The sequence below is a fragment of the Lactuca sativa genome, chromosome 4, assembly GCF_002870075.4.
Source record: "Lactuca sativa cultivar Salinas chromosome 4, Lsat_Salinas_v11, whole genome shotgun sequence".
NCBI lineage: Eukaryota > Viridiplantae > Streptophyta > Magnoliopsida > Asterales > Asteraceae > Lactuca > Lactuca sativa.
In genome coordinates, this window is record NC_056626.2 from 219,287,704 (window position 1) to 219,309,444 (window position 21,741).

Consider the following 21,741-nt stretch of genomic DNA (forward strand, 5'->3'; position numbering starts at 1 on the left):
CCGACTCTTTTAACTCAATCCACATTCGCCGCTCCTCACTCTTCGACGCCACCCTGCTTAATTGATCAGTCAGGTTAGAATTGGTGACTCGAGTGTGAGTTAAGCTACTATCTAAATGAGAAATTTTTGTATTAACATTTTTTAGTTCTTTCTCATATGAGGATGATGGTACTTTAGATGAAATAAAAACATATTGTACCTTCTTTATCAGTTCATCGAGCTCGTTGAACTGCTGGCTGAATGGTTTGGCCGTAAAGCACATATCCTCCTGTACCTTCAGTCCATCGCTTCCTCCATCGGTGTTGTATCCCCTCATTTGAGATACGTCAGTCACCATGAAGCATCTTCCTCCACTGCTTTCCTCCTTAGCCACATACGCCTTTCCATGGGTAGGCTTCCTCACTTCTTCGTCTTCTGAGTCGGTAGACCAAACTTATGTGCTACCGAACTCATCGTCATTAACCGAACCCTGCACAATAAGAGCATTAATAGAAGGGTTAGCGGTAGACTTCTTCTTTCTCAACTCATCCAGTCTCTTCTGCAGCACGGCTTCCTCATCATTTCCATCGTCCTTTTCAGCCATCTTCTTAAGAACACAGTCCTTAGCATAGTGGTTCTTGACACCACAGTAGAAACAGCTTACTCCGGAATCGCCATCTGCCTTCGGTTCCTTCTTGGTCTCCTCAGCCTTCGGTTCATTGTTCACCTTTTCAGAGCTGTAACTCCCCTGCCAGTTTCGGTTTTTGTTGCTGGGGAATCTCTTCTTTATGAACCTCTTAGGATTGGACACCATCATGGCATAATCCTCAGACGTGAGGTCATATTCCTCCAAGTTGAGCTCTTCATCCTCCATCACAGCTTTACTTTTAGATAGGAGGGCCAACGAACCAAGACTAGAAACAACGTTCTTCTCTTGTACCACAATCTTCTCTTGGGACTTTAGAATACCCACCAGTTTCGCCAAAGAGTATGATTTAAACTGCTCATGGGCTTTGACTGTGGAAACCACTGCTCTCCACTCAGACCTCAGTCCGTTCAAGAAAGTAACCTTCTGTTCGATAAGCTTCCTTTCAATGTCGTGTTTGATCATCTTGCTGAGAAGATGATTGAAGCGATCGAACGTCTGGGTCACAGTTTCATCGGCTCCTTGCCTGAATTCACCAAACTCAGATAAGAGCAAGGTTTGGATAGAATGTTCAAGATCCTCGTCTGTAGAATACAGTTCACGAAGTCTATCCCATACTTCCTTTGCCGTCGTACATGAGCTAGCCAATCTGAATGTGTCGGACTGAAGGGCGAATCTGATCAACCTTAACGCCTTAATATTGCACTGGAATTTGTCCTTTTCATCTTGTGCAATATCCTTCACATCCTTCAGCAAATCGTTGTACTCCTTTTGCGTCTTAATGATTCTGGACGTTGCTGAATGAGAAAACGGTCCATTGATGATAGCTTCCCATATGAGATACCCATTATCCTCCGATCCAATCACGTAGTCTTCAAAGTGATGCGCCCATACTTCATAGTCATGGGTGTATAAGATTGGAATCTTTGTCGTCGAACCGATGCTGTTGGAAATATTAATAGGGTTTGATTGCGTCGCGTCCATTATGATCATAAAACCTGTTCAAAGATCAGACTTGTAATAAAGCAGATTAGGGCAAAACAATAAATATTAAGATACGTCAATTAAGATGACGGCTCAATAAATATCGATGATTGCGGAAAACCCTAATGGAAATCTTTTTCATAGAAAAGATGTGTATCAATTACACAGCCTCCTGCTCTGATACCAATTGATGGGATTAAAATAACCTTTAATCTATGAAGATCGATTAGATCTTGAACAAGTATATGAATATAAAAACAGTAAGAACGCAATAAAAAGAACAAAACAAGATTGAATCAAACGAGTCGAATGATTAAAACAAAATCCTCAGAAGAGCTCGATTAAGAACATCAACTGTAGAGGATTGGTAGGTTACAAGAACGATTAAAGAAACCTTGAAATTACTATCTTTAAGCTCTCTATCGATATTCTCTAAAACGTTAACCTAAAACCTTAACCTAATATGCATGCAAGCAATAACTTATATACAATACATAAAAGGCTCTCGGTTGGACAGGCCCAAACCGGAGTGTACATGACTAAACTAACGAGCCCAAAAGACGCAACATCAAAACAATCTTCAGCCCAACAGCCAGTATTTGGAGCAGTTTATCGTTCAACTTTTCGGCAGATTGTGAGGTGAGTTTTCCTCGCTGTACTTATGGGTCGAAGGCACCAAGGTCGGTCCATTGGATTGATATCTTGGTACCATATGATGTTATTGTAACGACCCAAACATTATGAAGTAAAAATTTCATTTTTAATTACCAAAACACCAATTATCTTTTATTCAACATTCAAAAGTAGTTTATATTAAAATAGTCATCAGAAAATCATCACATTGCGGAAACATGGGTGGATGCAGTACAGATTCGTCGGGCCCTTCCCTTTCGTACCGGAAGTACCTGAAACCATAAACAATAAATCATAAGTACAAAGCTTAGTGAGTTTCCCCAAAATACCACATACCATACATAAAAGTGTCAAGGGCTACCCCATGGTCTTTCCTTGCGGTGCCGAGGGCTAAATCCCGATTTTACATACAAGTGCCAAGGGCTAGATCCTGGTCTTTCATACAACTACCAATGGCTAAATCCTGGTCTTTCATACAACTGTCAGGGCCAAATCCTGGTATTTCATGCAAGCATCACAAAGACAACTACCATTCCACATACCAAGTAATGGGCCAACATTGGTGCCTTTGGGTCAAGGATATAGTGAGAAGACTCACCTCATGCTTCTGAATATCTTAGATAAAAGCTCGGACCGCTGCTCCAGAAAATTCCCACGCTAACAACATCAAATATAACCAAATAAATAACTGGTCCACAACCCATAGCTAAAAACCTAGTATGATTGTCCAATACACATGGTAAAAGTCCATTTTATCCTTTCCCCATTTGGCCCAAATTCCGAAGCCCAAACCAATAGCAACAAAAAGCCCGATATGGCCCAATTTCCAAATTGGGCCCAAAACCCATCATAGGCCTATTCCAAGAAAGCACAATATAGTGGAAAATGCCAAAGTCAGAAGTCTAATGGCCCAAAACCTAAAAGTCCAAAGCATGGCCCAAATCCATGAACGCCAAGCCCAAAAGCCCACCTGCATACTCAGCTTGTGCTTTTAGCGTACTCCTTCCGAGGCTAGTACGCACCCATCGTACTCCCCAGATTACCAAACTACTCCATTAAGCACTTATTCGGTTAACGACCTTAAGCCAAACTCCAAAATCTACTTCTAAAGGGAGACTTAATACGTAAAGTTGACAACTTTACACCCATGCATGACTTAATGGGACCCAACACTAAAAAAGAAGCTTAATAAGGCTCTTAACATATGCATGGACCAATATCTTTCATAAAGCTTGCATTTTTATGAACAAGGGACCCCCATGGAGCTAAGATCTAACATCCATGTATTACGGAGTAGATCAAAAGCTCAAATTTAGCTCAAAAGACCCAAAAATGAACAAACAAGATCCTAAAACTAGATATAGCATAATAAACCATAAAGTAGAGAACTTTATACCTCAAATGGCTTGCAAAGATGATGATGAATCTAGATCTCTTAAGCTTCACTCCAATAGATGAATCTTCAATAACCTTATATCTCTTCAAACGGCACAAAAAGACACTAAGATCCTTCACAATAGCTCAAGAACACTAAGGAGGCGACTAAGGGTCGAGATTAGGGTTTATGATGGTGGAGGTTGATCAATAAGATGACCCAAAGTGATATAAGTTGTTTAAATAGGGAAAAGACCCTAAAAATCAGGATTTTCATCTGGCTAGATTACGCCCCGCATGCTCTCGGTACGCCTAGTGTACTCCATAAGTTGCCTGCGACTCTTTTGCCTAGTTCGTCCAACGTACTTCCTTGTACGCCTACCGTACTAAGCTTAGCTCTGAAACCACCAAACTTCCGGAGGCCATAACATCTTCATTCTACGTCCGATTTCGACGTTTTTTTATATCTACGGAAAGGTAATAAGAAGCTCTACACTTATATCAACTCACCTTTGCCTTACAACATTTTGAATTACAATACAAAATCCATAAAGCCCCGAACTGACATATTACCAATATACCCTTGGGCTATAAAACACAAACCGAACTTCCGGATCACCTAATCTATAATACCCACATCCAAAAAGGGTCTAATTCTCTCTTTCCTCAAGACCCGAAAACTTATGATAACTGATCTTCGGGTCATGACCCCGAATAATGAAACGATTCAAAACTGGGTGTTACAGTTATGTTGTTACGATCCGTTAGATCAGTATGATTATATGTATTTGCCGGTTTGTGTTGATATTTGTTTGTTGCATATGTCAACATGTTGGTTTGGGTTGAGGCGATCCTGCTTTGTGCTGTAGGCCAAGACACCCGAGGACGACCAAATATGTTGTAGGCCATACGAGGCGGTGCCCACAAGCCGACGACCTGCAAAACGGTTCGGATAGGCTGTAGGCCATGCAAGGCGATTTGGTCAGGCCGACTGCTCGTGAAGCGGTCCAAATAGGCTGTAGGCCCTGCGAGGCGGTCCAGTCAGACTGACTGCTCGTGTTTGCATGCTTGTTTGTTATGTTTATGTGGTGGTACTGTGGAGGAAACTCACTAAGTGTTGGTTTACAATTTTAGTTTTGTTTCAGGTACTTCAGAGGATCGTGGCAATGCAAAGGCGTGACCGTACATATCCTGATTTTTATGTTGTTGATCTTGGGAGGCTATGCTTTTGAATAATGTTTTGAAAACAATGGTTATGTAAACACTTCTTTTAGTAAATGAGTTGTTTTGAAAAGTTTAAATTTGTTGTGATTTTTTATACATTACATAAATGAAGAAGATCGATGATGAATCCAATCGATTTTTGTTCTATGTGAAAAAAAAAACATGTGATGAAACCCATCCGAGAAGAAGACCAATGAAATCGAAATGGTAATCGTCTAACTTCTTTCGTTCTCGTCGGTTTCTGATTTTATTTTCATCAGGTTTAATTTTTGGGTGTTAAAAAGATTTGGAAATCGAACTTAGGGTTATTGAGAATTTCAAATCGATATTTGTCAATCACCATTACCGATTGCCGCAGCTACTTCCGACGACCGGGTAAAGTAGAGGATCCATCGATGGGTTTTGTAGGTTTAGCGATGGATGAAAGTAGGCTTGTATGTGGCGTTTTTGGAATGAAGAAATTAGTGAAGGTCGACAGTACGGTGAGCGAAGAAGGAAGGGGGTCATCGACAACAACTGAAGACAAGGAGGGCTTTGGAATCTGATCGATTAGACATAAGTCTCATATACGATGTCGGTGTTGAAGCTTATCGAGCTCCCTGACATCCTCCTCTTCCATCTTCGTCGCTAATAAGAGTACTATCGTCGATGTTAGGGTTCCTGGTTATTGATCTTGTATGAAAATGCTCCCTAAGAAGGAGGAGGCGGAGGGAGTGAAATGATCTGGTCGAGGAAGACGAATGGGGGAAGAGGGTGTATGTTGTCCCACGTTTTTTATTAAATACATTTTTCATAAATAAATAAGAAATAACTAATTATTAAATTAAAAAGAATTAAGAAGGGCAATATAGTCATTTTTAGGTCTGACAGAGACCAAACGCGTAACAAATATACATCTTAAAGACCGTCCGAGTTAAATAAAAAGATTAAGGACTAGACACGGATATTACCCCAAACTATAGATACCATTCATGTAATTTAACCATCTTTTTTTTTAATTATCCCTACATGGTTTAGAACTCTACACTCTTACATCTTTATGTAATGACTTGTAAAAGGGCTGACTAGAAAAAATCGTTATATTTTTTTAAATTTTTTTTAGTTTAATCATCATATTTTCATTTGTGTTTAAAAAAACTATCCATTTTTAAATAAAAGACTATCATGACCACTTTGACTTGTAGTTGCACTAAAAGCCCACAAAATTTTGTTTTTGCTAAAACACCAGGATAAATTGGTGGTAAAAACAAACGTTTGGTAAAAATTACTGTTTAAAAAATCCCGATTAGGTCCCGATTAATCTCCGATTAATCCCTATGCGCTACTCGACCGATTAGAGGACACCTAGCGTTTAATCCATACATACATAATGAGTGAAACATTATAAAACAATGAAATTTTAACATTTTGAAGAAATTTTATTTCAATGGACACTATTTGACGCATGATTAGTGATGTATTAATCATATTAACCTATTTTGTTATCATATTAGTGGTATTTACGAACTTTGATATAATATTAGTCATATTTAATTTTTTTTAAATTCAACAAATTAGCAATTAATGGTCCCCGATTAATCCCCCGATAAATCTCCGCCTAGCCAATTAATCCCTTGACCCCAATCCACCGACTAGCTAACGTCGAGCGTTTTTTACAATATTGGTAAATATATATTTGTTTTTTCATAATTAACCCAACACGTTATAAGTAACAATGGTTGCATTCAAACTTTTTACGGAAACTTGGTGGTTTTTAAAAATTTATTAAAAATTGATAGTTAAACCCAACATTTAAAATTCTAAAGACAAAACTGCAAAAATAGTCCCTGTGGTTTGCATTTTTTCAGGAAACAAGTCCAAACAGTGACTTTTTTTGATTCGTGGTCCTTTTGGAGTGGTTTGTATGTGAAAATGGTCCCTCCGAAAATTGAAATGACTATAATACCCTTGGGGTATTTATTTTTCATTTTTCTTTCATTATTCTTAAAATTTAATATTTATTTATTTATTTTAGCAATTAAAAAAATAAAAAGGGCCCACCTCTCTCTCTCTCTCTCTCTCTCTTATTCCTTCATTCATCAGGTAGAAGACATTCCTTCATTCCTTCCCATTTTTCTTCACCACCGACCAAGGAAGGTTGTCGGCCACCGGAGCTGCCTTTTCCTTCCTCTTCCGGCCGAGCAACGCCACCCAAACACCCCTAAAGATCGTCATTCTCTCCAAAAGATCCAAAAACACCACCTTGATTGGCGACTGCTTTGTTCCTCCTCCCCTTCGTGTGTTGTCGTGTGTTGCTACTGGGAAGCAAATGAACCATGGAGGGCTCACAATAGATCGACTGCCCATCCTTTCCTCGTGATTTCTCAGCCATCATCGGAGCTTCCCGTTAGCTGCCTTCGTTCCTTTCTTCCCGATCTGTCGAATCCCGTCGGCTGGAGCTTTGGGGGAAATACACTTGCGTTCTTAATCGGCTTCAGGTAACATTTTATTTTATCCCCGATGATCAGATTTTGTGTTGGATCGAAATTTTGAGTTTATTGTTGTGTGATTGTTTTAGGGTATACTGGAGTTGGGGTTCTTTAAACCACGGGAAGCAATGAACCCATGTTTCCCTCTGCAATTTCCGACTTCCTATCAGCAGCGATACCACAGGGACCATATTTGGTTGATGTTTGTTCTACGTATTCCAATCAACAACCTTTTTCTCAGTTTGGTGGCTTAATTTCGGATTATGAAGGTTGACGCCCCTTAATTTAGGTTGGTATAGTTTGGGTATTAGATGGTATTTAATTACTTTCATTTAGATTGCATCGAGATTGTAGGCGGAGGTTGCTCCGACACTCGAGTGGGGTTAGGATGGTTATTTCCTATAGCAATCAGGAGGCGACCTTGCTGCCCTGTTTCTATTATGCTGGTAACGAACATGAAAGAGAGGGGGGAGGGAAAGGAGGTGGTTTGGTGGTCGGAGGTTGCTCCAGCAGTCGAGTGAGGTTGGGATGGTTGTTTCCAGTGGAGAGAAGGTGGTGGCAGCAGGGGTGGTGTAGTGTGTGGGATTTACGGTGGCATTTTAGTGGCCGACGGGGTGTGGTGGCTGGCTCTAGATCACCGGAGAGAGAGAGAGAGAGAGAGAGAGAGAGAGAGAGAGAGAGAGAGAGAGAGAGAGAGAGAGAGAGAGAGAGGCCGACGGGGTGTGGTGGCTGGCTCTAGATCACCGGAGAGAGAGAGAGAGAGAGAGAGAGAGAGAGAGAGAGAGAGGTGGGACCTTTTTTATTTTTTTAATTGTTAAAATAAATAAATAAATATTAAATTTTAAGAATAATGAAAGAAAAATGAAAAATAAATACCCCAAGGGTATTATAGTCATTTTAATTTTCGAAGGGACCATTTTCACATACAAACCACTCCAAAAGGACCACGAATCAAAAAAAGTCACTGTTTGGACTTGTTTCCTGAAAAAATGCAAACCACAGGGACTATTTTTGCAGTTTTGTCAATTCTAAAATTAAAAGGGTTTAAAATCACATCCTGAAAACGTGAAGCCCTGGTGTGGAAATTTCGGTGGGACAGTGATAATTAGGGTTTCTTTCTCTCTATAAAGGTGCAAAATCCCCTTCTCTTATCTCAAACGCCATAGAGCCGACGCCGACCTTCAACCTACCACTCGTCGATGGATCTTTCTTTTTTTTCTATTTCCTTTTTCTCCATCTTTATTTCGTATGTGAATATCAAAGTCACTGATAAACTGCCGATGATGTATGATGTATTGTCCGTACCATCTGAAAGGGTTCTCTTTGAGAGCCTCCTTTGATTAGTACTCGCATCCACTTTCTGAGGCTTTCTTTTTCTCTCAATTTTTCATTGGTTTTTTGTTTGAAAAGTAGATTTAAGTTGTTTATAGTATCGCTGTATACTGATCAGGCAACAATTTAGAGTCTCTCATTCGCTTGATGATAGTGGATTGAGTGCTGTACGTTGCCGAAATGAAAAGGGTACTGATATTCTGGCATTCTAAGATCTAATGTTCTTATCAATGCATTCTGATGTCCCTACAATCTTTCAAAGAATTAGACCTGTTTCAGCTGTTAATTATTTTGTCTTTTGGGGGTAATGAACTGTACTCTAAAGGTTAGAACATTGCCAACGTTTTGATTAATGTTTTTGCTATTTATCTATTCGTGTGATCGACTATTATTATTATTTTCTAATTGGTTTTTTCAATATACTTTGAACCCTAAGTTTTTAAGGGTATTTTTGGTATTTAAAAAATAAAGATAGAACATTGAATTTGGATGGGTTTTTCAAAAATAATATGCCTAATTAAGTAACAAGGTTTCTGAGAAGTTGAAATCATCTACACAATGACAACGTTTCTTATTTCAAATATATTGTTATCTTTACATATAAAGTAAAGAACTTTATTCATGATTTTTTACCCTAGGATTGTTGATTACATGTTTCAGAACATGTTAGAACTCCAAGGACTGAATAGACAACTCGTGAAACTATGAGGTTATTATGATAAAGATACGAAATAACATAGAAACAATCTTAACTAATAGAACACTGGAATTGCGGCATAGTTTTTGACCAGTTCATTCTTACCACCATATCATTTTGACCCATTTCAAATACTAAAGAATTTAACTAAGAACTCATACTACCTTTAACGCGTATGGAAACGCAATTTTAATTGTTAAATACTGAATCCTTGATAATCACAGAGATGTCTGAAATTGATCCTTCGAACTTCATGGTTTTGTGATTTTGTCTCATCAGACGAACCTCGCCTTCTGAAAGAACTCTGTTATGGAATCTCCAAGATAGTGCTAGAGCCAAAACAATCTATGGAATCTTACGTCACTAGTTAGCTCCATTTTTTTTTATTCCTTTGCTCGCTCTTCACTAACAAAACTACCTATATTTCCTTTCTTGCTTTTCCCATTTTGCCCTCCAAAAATACTCTTTGGGCTAGCACATGTTGGGCTAAAACTTCTCATCTCTTTGGGCTAGTCACATGTTGGGCTAAAACTTCTCATTACGATCACATTATGTCTCAATTTTTGTCCCAAATTATCATGATCCAAATTTATAATGTATATTTTTGCTACTTGTGTAGAATGTATATAATTTGTTTCTTGTTTAGTATTTCTTTTTGAAAATACGATGTTTTAGTAGAAAAGAATAAAAGTTTTTTGCTATAATGAACGATATAAATGGAACTATGAATGTTACTCACTTGTAGAGGTGGCAAAAATTGACGCAAACACGAAACCTGACACGAACCCGATACGAAATAAACGGGTTTGGGTAAGATATTTCAACCCGTTTAAATAAACGGGTTGACACGACATGAAAATTAAACGGGTAAGGTTAGGGTTGAGAATTTCAACTCGAATATAACCCGTTTATTTATATGCAAATTTTTTGAATTATTTAAATAAACTAGAAAGATACAAAACCAAAATTATAAGTAAAAGAAAGCCTTCGAATCGAATCGTTTTGTAATGTTGAAATGACTTAGGCATATAGATCAAGACTTAATTTCAGTTTTTCCATTATCTCCCAAACTACTTGGTCTCTTTCACCACTCTTACATCCTCGCGACCTTTTCATCCGCCTCCCCAACTCCCACTATTTTAATTTTGTCATTTGAACTTGGTATATGACTTTATCTATTTTTTCTCCAAACTATTAGTTTTTCCTCTCCGCCTACCCAAATCCAACTCTTTCAACACACTCAATATTTTAACCTCACATGACACGACATATTTCAAGGTATAACCCTAACCCGAAACCCGACACGAACTCGACACGAAAATAAACGGGTTGACATGACACGACACGTTAATTAAATGGGTTGAGTTAGGGTCAAGCACTTTCAACCCGTTTAGTGTTTCGACACAACATGAACTCGACACGAAACGAAACGATTGCCACCTCTACTCATTTGGCATGGAAATAACAAACGTCGTTTTGTAAAATTCTGGAAACATCTTATTTTATATATTAATCTGGAAGTAGCATAATGTCTAATTTTAGCTTTTTAAACACGTGAGGTCTTGTTTAAGCATGGAAATAGCAACATATCATCCATAGAATTTCTGTAAATAGCAACATATTTTTTTAGGTTTTGCAGAAAAAACATTTAAATATATTCTTAAATTCCTGCAAACAAAAAGCCTTCCAAAATAATAAATTACTATTCGTGAATAAGGCCAAAAGTAGAGGACTAAAAGTCGAACTAACTGGAAGCTGTGGACTAAAAGTTGGATGAAGTATAAAACATAGAGTGAAGGCGATCATTGTCATATTCTGATGTTGTTCTTGATCACATACACACAAACAATTCTGAGAGAGTTTATCATTGTATGAGGATCTATAGGTTTACGCTGTCTGTGTAAATCTTTTGCGTTGATTTTTTTTAGATCATTAAGTTGTAAATAAGCATTACTAAAGTCTCTGATTTGTATGATAAAACTAGTTTGATAATAGATTGATATTTACTCAATTGCTAGTTCGCCAAGACACGACAAAAGGGTTGTCGAATGGTGTAATTTGAAGCTAGAATTACAATCTAATTTGCAACATTTTTTGTCCTTGACTTCAACCCTTTCAGACTAAAAGAAATCCAAGCTTTTAGGTGCAATACTTCTATGTCAATCTGTTGATAACTAGGAACGTGATGCAGTTGATCAGAATAGGCTTAACCGGGTCCCTAAAGTAGCCGACAACATTCAGTCTCTTTCTTTTTTAAGGATAAAAAATTGATCCAAGGTTCCTTAGCTTTATAGGTACTGTTTGATTATGTTGGATAATCTTAATGATGGGTTAAGTCCATTTCAGTTTATCGGTTTAGATAGATCCATTATCCACGTTTTTCTTAATAATAAAAGCTTGGTAAAAGTTGTTACCGAGTCTTAGGGAGGTAGTTTGAAGGGTAGAAGAAATCAACTAGTTTTTAGGTGAGTAAATATTATTCTATTGTTTTTTCATGTTCCCAGGTGAGTAAGGGCATCCACAATCAATTGAACTCTATAAAGTTTAATAGATTGTCATATCATCCATTAAATATCCATACAATATTACCCACAACCCATTAAACACCTATTCAATCCTAATGACCACTTTATTCTTTCTATTGAACCATTCAATGATCATTCAACTCCTCCATTCAACTATACTCCATGTCATCACCCACACTCCATTCAACTCTTATTTAATACTAATCATGTGACATCCCCATTTTCACGGCCAGAAAAAACCGATTTTGTTTATGCTTTATAAAAATCAGAGTACCTCTTTTTAATAAAAATTTTGTGCGGAATTTGTTCCCAGTGAAACATGATAAATACGTTATCAGGGCATTTCTGAAATAAAATTATTTTTATTCATTTTAAAAATTTGGGATGTCATCGTCAATATAGAAACATAAGCATAAACAGAACTTACATTCATTATCACTAGTGATTTTGTAGCACCTGGTTCTTGGTACGTATTCTTTTATTAATTCTTTAAAATGTTTTGCATTTTGGCCTTGGACTCGGCGAGTTGAAGGACCAACTCGCCGAGTAGAAGCGGGATGAGACACGGGGTTTAAGCAGTGGACTCGACGAGTCGGGTCCTGGACTCGGTGAGTAGGCCCTGTCTGGACAAAAAACCCTAACCCGAGGGTTTGTACACTATTTAAACACCTTAACTCGGCCTCCTTCGTCCCATTTGCTCCCAGAAGACCCCCATAACAAACCCTAGCCGTTATTGAAGCAATCTAAGGAATTTGGAGTGATTTTGGTGCTTTTGTGACCCAAGGAAGGAAGGAAAAGCTTGAAGGATCAAAAGGAGGCTAGAAGGATCCGATTTTGAGCATCATTTGCAGTCTACAGAAGGTATAAAGTCTATACCTTGTTTGTTCTTTTGATAGATCTCATTTTCTGGAGTTTTAGGGCTTTTCTAAGCCATTTTGGTCACCAATTAACCATGATTGCAAGCATGGTTAGGGGTTGATGTTTCAGATCTAGGCCCTTAGAGGGGTTACAAGGCATATATGAGTGGCTCTTGCACTCAAAGAAGGCCCCATACATTGTAAGAGGTTGTTTTAGGACCTTTTGAGCTCAAAGTCCCATGCAAGCACGTAAAGGTTGTAACTTTACGTGCTAGATCAATTGTAGAAGCATAGATCTATCTTTTAATCAAGGGTTGTACATCAGAAATCGAAGATTTAGTGAGAGGATGTGACTGACTCGACGAGTCCACTCTTGGACTTGGCGAGTCCAAGGTTTCTGTCCCATATCAATTGAGAGTCATAAGGACGCATTTGAGTGTGGAAAGGTTTTAGGGGGGGTCCCGGGGAGTGACCCAACGTTCTGGACTAAGCCATTGTTCTGGAAGTTCATGGGACTCGGCGAGTGCATGAGCAGACTCGGCGAGTCTAAGGCAGTCTTCTTAAGGATGAAGATGAACTCGACGAGTCAAGGACAAGACCTGTGTATCAGTTGAAGATGAACTCGACGAGTTGTTCATACAACTCGGCGAGTCGGATGAGATTCACTCGATGTTCATTAAGAAGGAAAACTCGTCGAGTCATCGCCTAACTCGACGAGTAGAGACGGGTATAAGGACAGATGGAAGGATAGGGACTCGGTGAGTTGGCGAGCCAACTCGGCGAGTCAGGTCAACTAGAAGTTGACTTTGACTTTGATTTGGTCAGGGGTAAAATGGTCATTTTACCCTAAGAACAGTTAGCAGTGTATGACTAAGTGTTTTGTGGGAATTATAGCCGGAGGATTTCCGGAGCAGCAGCGACAACAGTCAGAGGATTCCCGTACAGATCAGCAGCTACTACGAGGTGAGTTACCTTGCAGTAGCGGTGGGTCTACGGCCACAATGCCGACCCACCAGTAGGATTTGTATGTTAGATGATTGTCTTTGTGATATCATCTAGGTTTGCTACTACCTGATATGTTATATGCTGGCATGATATGTTATATGTAATAATAGTAGAGTTCAGTTGTTAGGACCGAAGGGTAGGTTAGACACCCCAGATATGTCTGACAGTATGTGATGATATGTTTATATGTTGGCATGATATGTTATATGTGATAGTGGTAGTAGGAGGGGAATAGTCCCCCAGTTCGGTTGTTAGGACCGAAAGGTAGTTTGGACACCCCAAATATGTCTGATAGTATGTTTATGTTATGATATATGTGATAACAGCAGTACGGGTGGATTAGTCCCCGAGGGTCGGTTGTTAGGACCGACGGGTAGGTCAGCACCCCAGAATGGCTCGACATGGGTAAGTCAGCACCCCAGAATGGCTTGACATGGGTAGGTCGGCACTCCAGAATGGTCGTACCGGGTAGGTCGGACACCCTAGAATTGCCCGACAGTATGTATGCTATGTGATTGTATGGTATGTGGTACGATGGGGGAACTCACTAAGCTTCGTGCTTACAATTTACAGTTTTGGTTTCAGGCACCTCTTCAGCGAAGGGGAAGGAGCTGGCGCGGTAGAGCACATCATACACACACTCTTTGTTTTCCGCACTATGAGTTATTCTTGGATTTGTACTCTGACATTATTATGTTTTTACGATTCGTGTAACACCCAAGATTTTGAAAGCCAAGAAAGTAAAGGAAACCCTAAATTTAGGAGGGACTCGGCGAGTCCAAAGAAGGACTCGGCGAGTCGGAGCGGGATTCGGGTTGAGGAGTAAGTGACCAACTCGGCGAGTCGGCCAAGTGGACTCGGCGAGTCTGGTCTGTGCGAAGAAAACCCTAAATCCGAGGCTTGGAGCCTATTTAAACGTCTCAATCTTCTTCTTAGGGCTCCTTTACTGCCTCTCACACCCAGAACGCCGCACCCTAAGCCTCCATTGTGATGATTCATGCTTTTGGCCATTTTTGAGTGATTTAGAAGAAGAAGAAGAAGTGGGAATCCTTGAAGCATCAAGGAGTGGCTTTGGATCTGAAGTTTGGGGAACATTTCAGAGCATTTGAAGGTATCAATTCGTTTCCCTCCTTTAGATCTTCTTTGGTTATGAGTTTTGGGTCTTTTAAGCCATGCCTAAGATCAGTTTCAAGCTTGAGGTCCAGATCTGAGGTTGCTACCTCAGATCCATGCTTGTGTTGGTTTAGAATCCCGTAAAGTATCAGCCATTGGGTGGATTTTGGAGCCTCTTGGTCTTAAACCCTAGTTATTGATGCATTTTTCCTAGATCTCCCTCTCTACACGTAAAGTTTGCAACTGTACGTGGGGAATAGGCTTGGGAAGGGTAGATCTACAGTTTGGAGTTCATGCATGACTCGGAAGTCCTCTGCATGTAAGTGGATCTTATTGGACTCGGCGAGTCCTTCGAGTGGACTCGGCGAGTAGCTTGAAGATGAGGAGGAACTCGACGAGTGGGATGAACAGCTCGTCGAGTCGGATGAAGATAGGCATGAACTCGGCGAGTTGGATGAACAACTCGACGAGTTGGATGAAGATTGCCGTGTGCTCGGCGAGTCTGTTCTTAGACTCGGCGAGTCAGGTCGCGTGGTCCCAAACCCTTCGAGTTAAGTCTCGAGTCAGCGAGTCGAGCCAGGACTCAGTGAGTTGGACAGGACAGGAATCGGGAATTAGTAGACTCGGCGAGTCAGGGGCTGACTCGGCGAGTAGAGTCGCGAGTGGAAGGACTCTGGACTTATGAACTCGGCGAGTCAGTAGGGTGACTCGACGAGTAGGGTTGACCTGGAAGGTTGACTTTGACTAGGACATTGACTTTGACCAGAGTTGAATTGGTTGACCTTTGAAGGTCAGTTAGACTAAGTGTTATGTTGATATTGGTAGCTCGGGGAGCTAGCGGAGCAGCAGTTCGGAGTTAGTGGTCAGGTAGCGGTCAAAGGGGTTAGCAGCAACAGTTCAGCAGTATCAGGTGAGTTTCCCCTTTGTATGAATGGGTCTACGACCACAATGTCAGCCCAGGTAGTCATGAGTAGAAGACCCGGGGGTTAGCCCTAGGCACAGTATGCTAGTATGATATTCGAACGAGGTCCAATGATAGAGGGCGGGTACCCAAGGAGCGGTTTATGTGATAGTTTATACTTGTTGTCTGTGTGATACTTGTATGTGCCTGATAGGGAGGTGAGTGTGGGCGGGGTCCCGTATCTCACCAATAGCAGAGTGTAGATGGTGTTCCACATCTCAGTAGCAGCAGAGCAGGGGCGAGGCCCAAGTCAGGAAATGAGTGAGGGTGGGCTGGGCCCGTATCTCACTATCAGCAGGAGTATGGACGAGGTTCCATGACTCATCAGTAGCAGGACTCGGGCGGGGCCCAGAGATAGGCGAGGCCTTAGAGCAAGAGTTGTTAGTATATGTTTAGCTTATGTGATGTTATGAGATATGTTTATGTGCTATTATATGTTAGTGGGCGAGGCCCTGTGACAGGCGAGGCCTAAGTGAAACAGATCTGTATCCGAGCGGGGCTCGAAGCCAGGCGGGGCCTGGAGCGGCGGGGCCGTTGTAGCGGGCGAGGCCCGAGGTAGAGGGCGGGCCCAAGATAGCGGGCGCGGCCCAGTAATTGCAGTATGTGTTAGTTGCGGCTAGTTAGAGGGCATGACCCAGTATGTGCAGTGCGCAGTTATGCGCATGGTATGTGGTAGGGTGGGGAACTCACTAAGCTTCGTGCTTACGGTTTTTAGTTTTGTTTTCAGGTACTTCCGGTAGTGGAGGGAGGAGCTCGGGGTGATCGCCTGGCACACACCATAGATTAGTCAGCCTGGGAATGTTTACTCTGATAATAAACATGTGTTTTGAAAACTTGTACTCATATTATGTTTTGGAACAATGTCTTTGCTTAAAGTAATGTTTTATTAAAAAGAAATTTTTGGTCTTGAATTTTGGGATGTTACAATTCGGTTTTCAGATACAAGACATGTTTTTATTAAATGATATGATTGGATGATATTTTGTTACAAATGTTTTGCAAATCACTTAATCAAAAATGAAATTTTTGGACGTGAAAATTGGGTCGTAACAGATTTATATCTCCTTAATCTCTCAGTGTAATGTGACTTCATATCAACACCTGTGATATAAATAAACTGAGTGGGTCAGGTTGGGAAACCTGATGAGTACATAGGGTTTTCAACCCACAATAATATAATTATTATGTTTAATCATCAAACAGTTAACCCAATTACCCATCCCCATTATCTTCTTTACTCTTAAGGATCTACCCTAAGAATCAACTATTTCTCATTCATTCATTCCTAAGGATTATCCTAAAGAATAGGTACGAAGTCCATCGTTGTCAATGACACAACTGTCAAGTACAGCTGCTAGTTCTATCACTTAGGCACAACTGCTAGAATTGTGACATTCTATGTGAGGCGCAGCTGCCAATATTGTCCTTCGAGCACAATTGCTAGGGTTATCTCGTTTATTGACAGTATCGTTTTCGAGAGTCCACTCGCAATACATGTCAATGGGTTTTTAGAGTACACCGGTGAACACATCGTTCACAACACCTACAGGTTGCGAGCCTGCTAGTGTTCCACCGAGCTGTCTAGAATAGTCCGTAGTTATCATCCATACTCTGCTAGATGACGGGGCCAGCATTTGGGAACAAAACTTCTTACATCGTCCACCTCTCACCCTTACCTCATGGTCTATATACCTCTCAACTCATAATCCAACTCATATTTCATATACCCATGTTTTACCCAACATATTACGTAGATATAAATACATATATAGTTTAAATCATTTAAAACTTGTATAAAATCGTTCAACCAGCATAGATAACAAGTATACATATAATATGCACACATAACACGTAGTTTCTATAAAATACTTCATATCTATGTGTAAGATGAAAGGGACCATACACTCACTTGAAAAGGTGGTGATTCCGAACTCAGACAACACTTCACTTCTTAAAAATAATTTCCTTCGACGAAACCTAGTATTATTACCACCAGAGTTTAGTCTATTATTCGTCGAGACTAATTAATAGTCTAGCTATTATTACTATTATATAAGCGTTAAACAATACTTATATAACCCATAATAATAGCCCAAGTACTTATTATAAGTTCCTAATCATGTTACTTAAATAAAAGCTATATTAAAAATAGCGTAGGCGTAGCTCACTTACAATGAGTTTTATAGAAAACCGGGCTTTGCTTGGAGCAGCGCTCCCGAGCTGAAAAGCTCTTCTCCTCGGAGCTGTCGTGCACTCCGGGGCTTCCGCCTCGTGCTAGGGAGGTTCCCTAGGCTTTTCGGGGGGGGGGGGGGGGGTTCGGGGCTAGAGAGAGGTTCTAGAGAGAGAGTAAAGAGAAGAAAGAATGGGAATGGTGTGAAGAAAATGAGGGTGGGAGAGGTTCTATTTTTAGGGTGATATACGGCTGAAATTGGTGCCACATGTCACCATCTAGTGGCAAGCCTTGGAGAGAAAGCAATGGCCAAGATTGTGACACGTCACCCATTTTGCAACAGCACCCTGCCGACTTCTAAACCTCGTAACTTTCACATACGAGCTTCGTTTTCGACGTTCTTTATATCCACGCGTAGGTAAATATAAGATCTACAACTTTCATTTTGACTTAGTTGGCTAATTCTCGACCGATCTTAAATTTAACAGTACGATGAGATTATATTGTTAAATGTCTGCGTAAAATTCATAACTTCTACATACGAACTCCGTTTTCGTTTGTCTTTTTACCGTTGAGTTCCTATTAATGAGATATTCAATTCTCATTTAGGTCGCGTAGGCCAGAAACCGCTCGATCTAAAATTCGAATTTCGAAGCGTGCACTGCTATGCCAAATCTTAGAAAATTAATAACTTCCTCATACGAAATCAGATTTGGGCGTTCTTTTTTTTTTTTTTTTTTTTTTTTTTTTGTATGTTCTCGGTTTAATGTATACTAAAAATTTTGTTTAGATCACTAAGGCTAAAAAGTAATTTATCAAAAATTCACTATTTACGTCTCCCGGTGCCGTGCCGATTTTGCCGTAAAACTTCGACAGACCATAACTTCTTCGTTATAACTCGGATTTTGACGTTCTTTATATGTACGGAACCCTTGAGACACATTCTATAACTTGGTTAAGATTAATCATTCTAAATAATCTTCCATTAAAAACTCATTTTTGACGCTCATTGTCTCTAAATTGGCTAGCCCGGATCTGCGGGCGTTACAAATCATCACCCTATTCAACTCTTATACTACTTGCATTGTGGATGCTCTAAGGCTATATATAATACTTCTTCACTTTTCACTTTAGCTTCATAGAGAGTATGACATCAAGTCTTTTTATCCTACAACTTTGAATTACCTTTTTGGTTACTTAGTAGAAAGTCATTTATTTTCTCCTATAATGTCACTTTTACTATGAGTATTGAGAGTCTATTTCCAACATTTGGTATCAGAGCACCAAACTCATACCTGGTTCTTAGCAAGAAAGAGAAATGACTGATTGCAACCTTATGTAATCAGGTCAAAAGTATGATAGCAAGCAGCAAGGCTGATCAAGTTTGGTGATCAGAAGAAAGAAGCAACAATTTTTTTTTTCTGTATGTTAGCAAGCAAGAAACAAAACGCAAGCAACAAGAATTAGTAAGCAAGAAAGCAAGTGCCAATTTTTTTTTCTGTATGTTAGCAAGCAAGAAATTGAACGCAAGCAGCAAGAATTAGTAAGCAAAAAAGAAAGTGCCAAGAAGAAACAAGAAAAGAAAGCAGTAGCAAGGAAAGAAAGCTGTTAGCAAGAAGCAAGAAGCAAGAGGATAAGAAGCAAGAACGAGATCAAAACCATTTTGGAACTCGAAAGTTTAGCAAGAAATGCCAACAACACATGAACTATCCGTGAGCAAGTTCATGTACCACTTCAATGTCCTAAACTAACTAAAATGAACTACACTTCGTGGTCGATTATGGTTGAAATGGTGCTAAGGGCATACGGTTTATGGGAATCAGTGGATCGCGGGGGAAATTTGGAAGCAAAGAAGAACCACACCTCCAAAGCCATTATCTTTTAAACCTTACTGGAAGATATTCCATTGCAAGTCTTTAAACATGAAGATGCAAAGGATGTTTGGGAAGCAATTCAGATTCAATACTTAGGAGCCGATCGAGTCCAAAAGGCACATTTACAAACTCTTAGGAGTGAGCCGGAGATGCTAAAGATGAAGGAAAACGAGACTATTAATGATTTTTCGGGCAAGATTAGTGGCATAATGGCGAAATTTAAAAGTCTCGGTTTAAGCTTTGAAGAAGAAGTGGTGGTGAGATAGCTTCACAATTTAGCTCTGTGACAACCCGAAACTCTTATCTTGTACTCTTAGCCAAGTCAATCAATGTTAAACTTGTTCTGTTGACTTCTTATACTGTTTAAAGGTTAATTTAAGTCTTCCAAGCTTGAGCATGTCCAAGGTCGAGGTTAGGAATGAATCAACAAGTCGTGTAGTGTCAAAATCAGGCCATCCACCCCTTTTGGAGGAGTGTGCGGCCGCACACATGGGTGTACGGTCGTACACACCCCTCATGGCCACACACCCACTCTTATATAAAGGGTAGACCCCTTTCCTTTCATTCCTTTCACTCCTTGGCCGCATATAACACCATTTCTCTCAAGCTTCTTCAACCACAAACCCTCCAAAACTTCAAGAACATGAGTAATTCATCCTCTAACTTGATATCCACGAAAGACCACTCTATCTAAGCCTTAAGTGTGCAATATTCGTCACGTTCTTCGTGTTTGGAAGTGAGTGCGGCCGCACACCCCCTTTTAGGTGGCCGCACACTCTTAAAACACCCTCCAAAGGGAGATTTTGACTTCCATACTCGAGATAGACGTGACTCCAACCTTATTGCACCTTGGAATTGACATTTTGGACATCTTCATGTGGAGTGTACGACCGCACACACTTGTGTATGGCTGAATATACCCTTGTGTGGCAGAACACTCCCATGTACGACCACACACTGTAACACCCTGCTTTTTTTAATAGAATAAATAAGTAAATTAATGAATGACTTGTGGCCTAAAATTTATAATTATATAGCAAGGTGTTGGCTTTGGGAAGCCAAATGCCAAAAGTTGAATTATTCGGGGTCAAAGTATAAATTCAAGAATTATTTTGTAAAGATCTTAGAAGACAGGGGGCGGGGGAGTGTTTGGTAAGTATTAGACCTAATATGAAAGGATTTATGAAAACAGGGCTAAAGAGTTAATTATGGACCTTATTTGAAAATGATTGTAGAGGAGGGGTTGCATGGTAATTATGAGGACTTAAGTTGAAGGGTTTTTGGTTAGCTGGGGTTAAAAAGGTAAAATTCGGATTTCATTTGTAAAGGATTCAGGAGATAGGGTCCAAATGGTAAATTTTGGATCATGGTTGAAAAGAAGTTTATGGAGAGGGACTGATCCTGACATTATGGCAATAAAACTGAAGGGCACAGGTATAAAGCCTTAGTATGTGCTGGTTGCCACTAAATCCTAACCCTAGCTAAGAATGCAGCCGTCACCCACCCTTATGCCTCCCGTTTTCTTCCCGTCGCCACAACCTCCTAGTCACCGCTGAAGCTAGTCTCCAGAGTCCATCCCATCTACGTCGGAAAAGAGCACGACGGTCGGAGGGTAATTGCCATCGTGAACCACCGTGACCCTCCAACAACCATCAATGTCCATGGCACTATTCCCTTGCCGATGATGTTGTGTGCTACCGCAAGGACCACCGTATCCTTCTTCTTTTATCTTCTTCTTTGTTTCATCGGTGCTACGGCCATCGTTGCTGTCGTCCCTCCGTGTCTCCTTCTTACTTTGCCTGCCGCCGCTGCTTTATTTCGTCACCATCAGCCACCATGGGTGGTGGCTGTTAGCTTGCTGTCACCGGAGTTGAGCTCCTGAAGGCCACCCTTCGTTGT

At 40.2% G+C, this 21,741-nt stretch overlaps 1 non-coding gene across 1 annotated transcript; it reads left to right on the plus strand.

Moving 5' to 3' along the window:
• Positions 1–8,583: 8,583 nt before the first annotated feature.
• LOC111886354 (small nucleolar RNA snoR117) lies at positions 8,584–8,677 on the plus strand. The gene has a single exon (XR_002848397.1). It is a non-coding gene; the product is annotated as a small nucleolar RNA snoR117 (small nucleolar RNA).
• Positions 8,678–21,741: the final 13,064 nt, after the last annotated feature.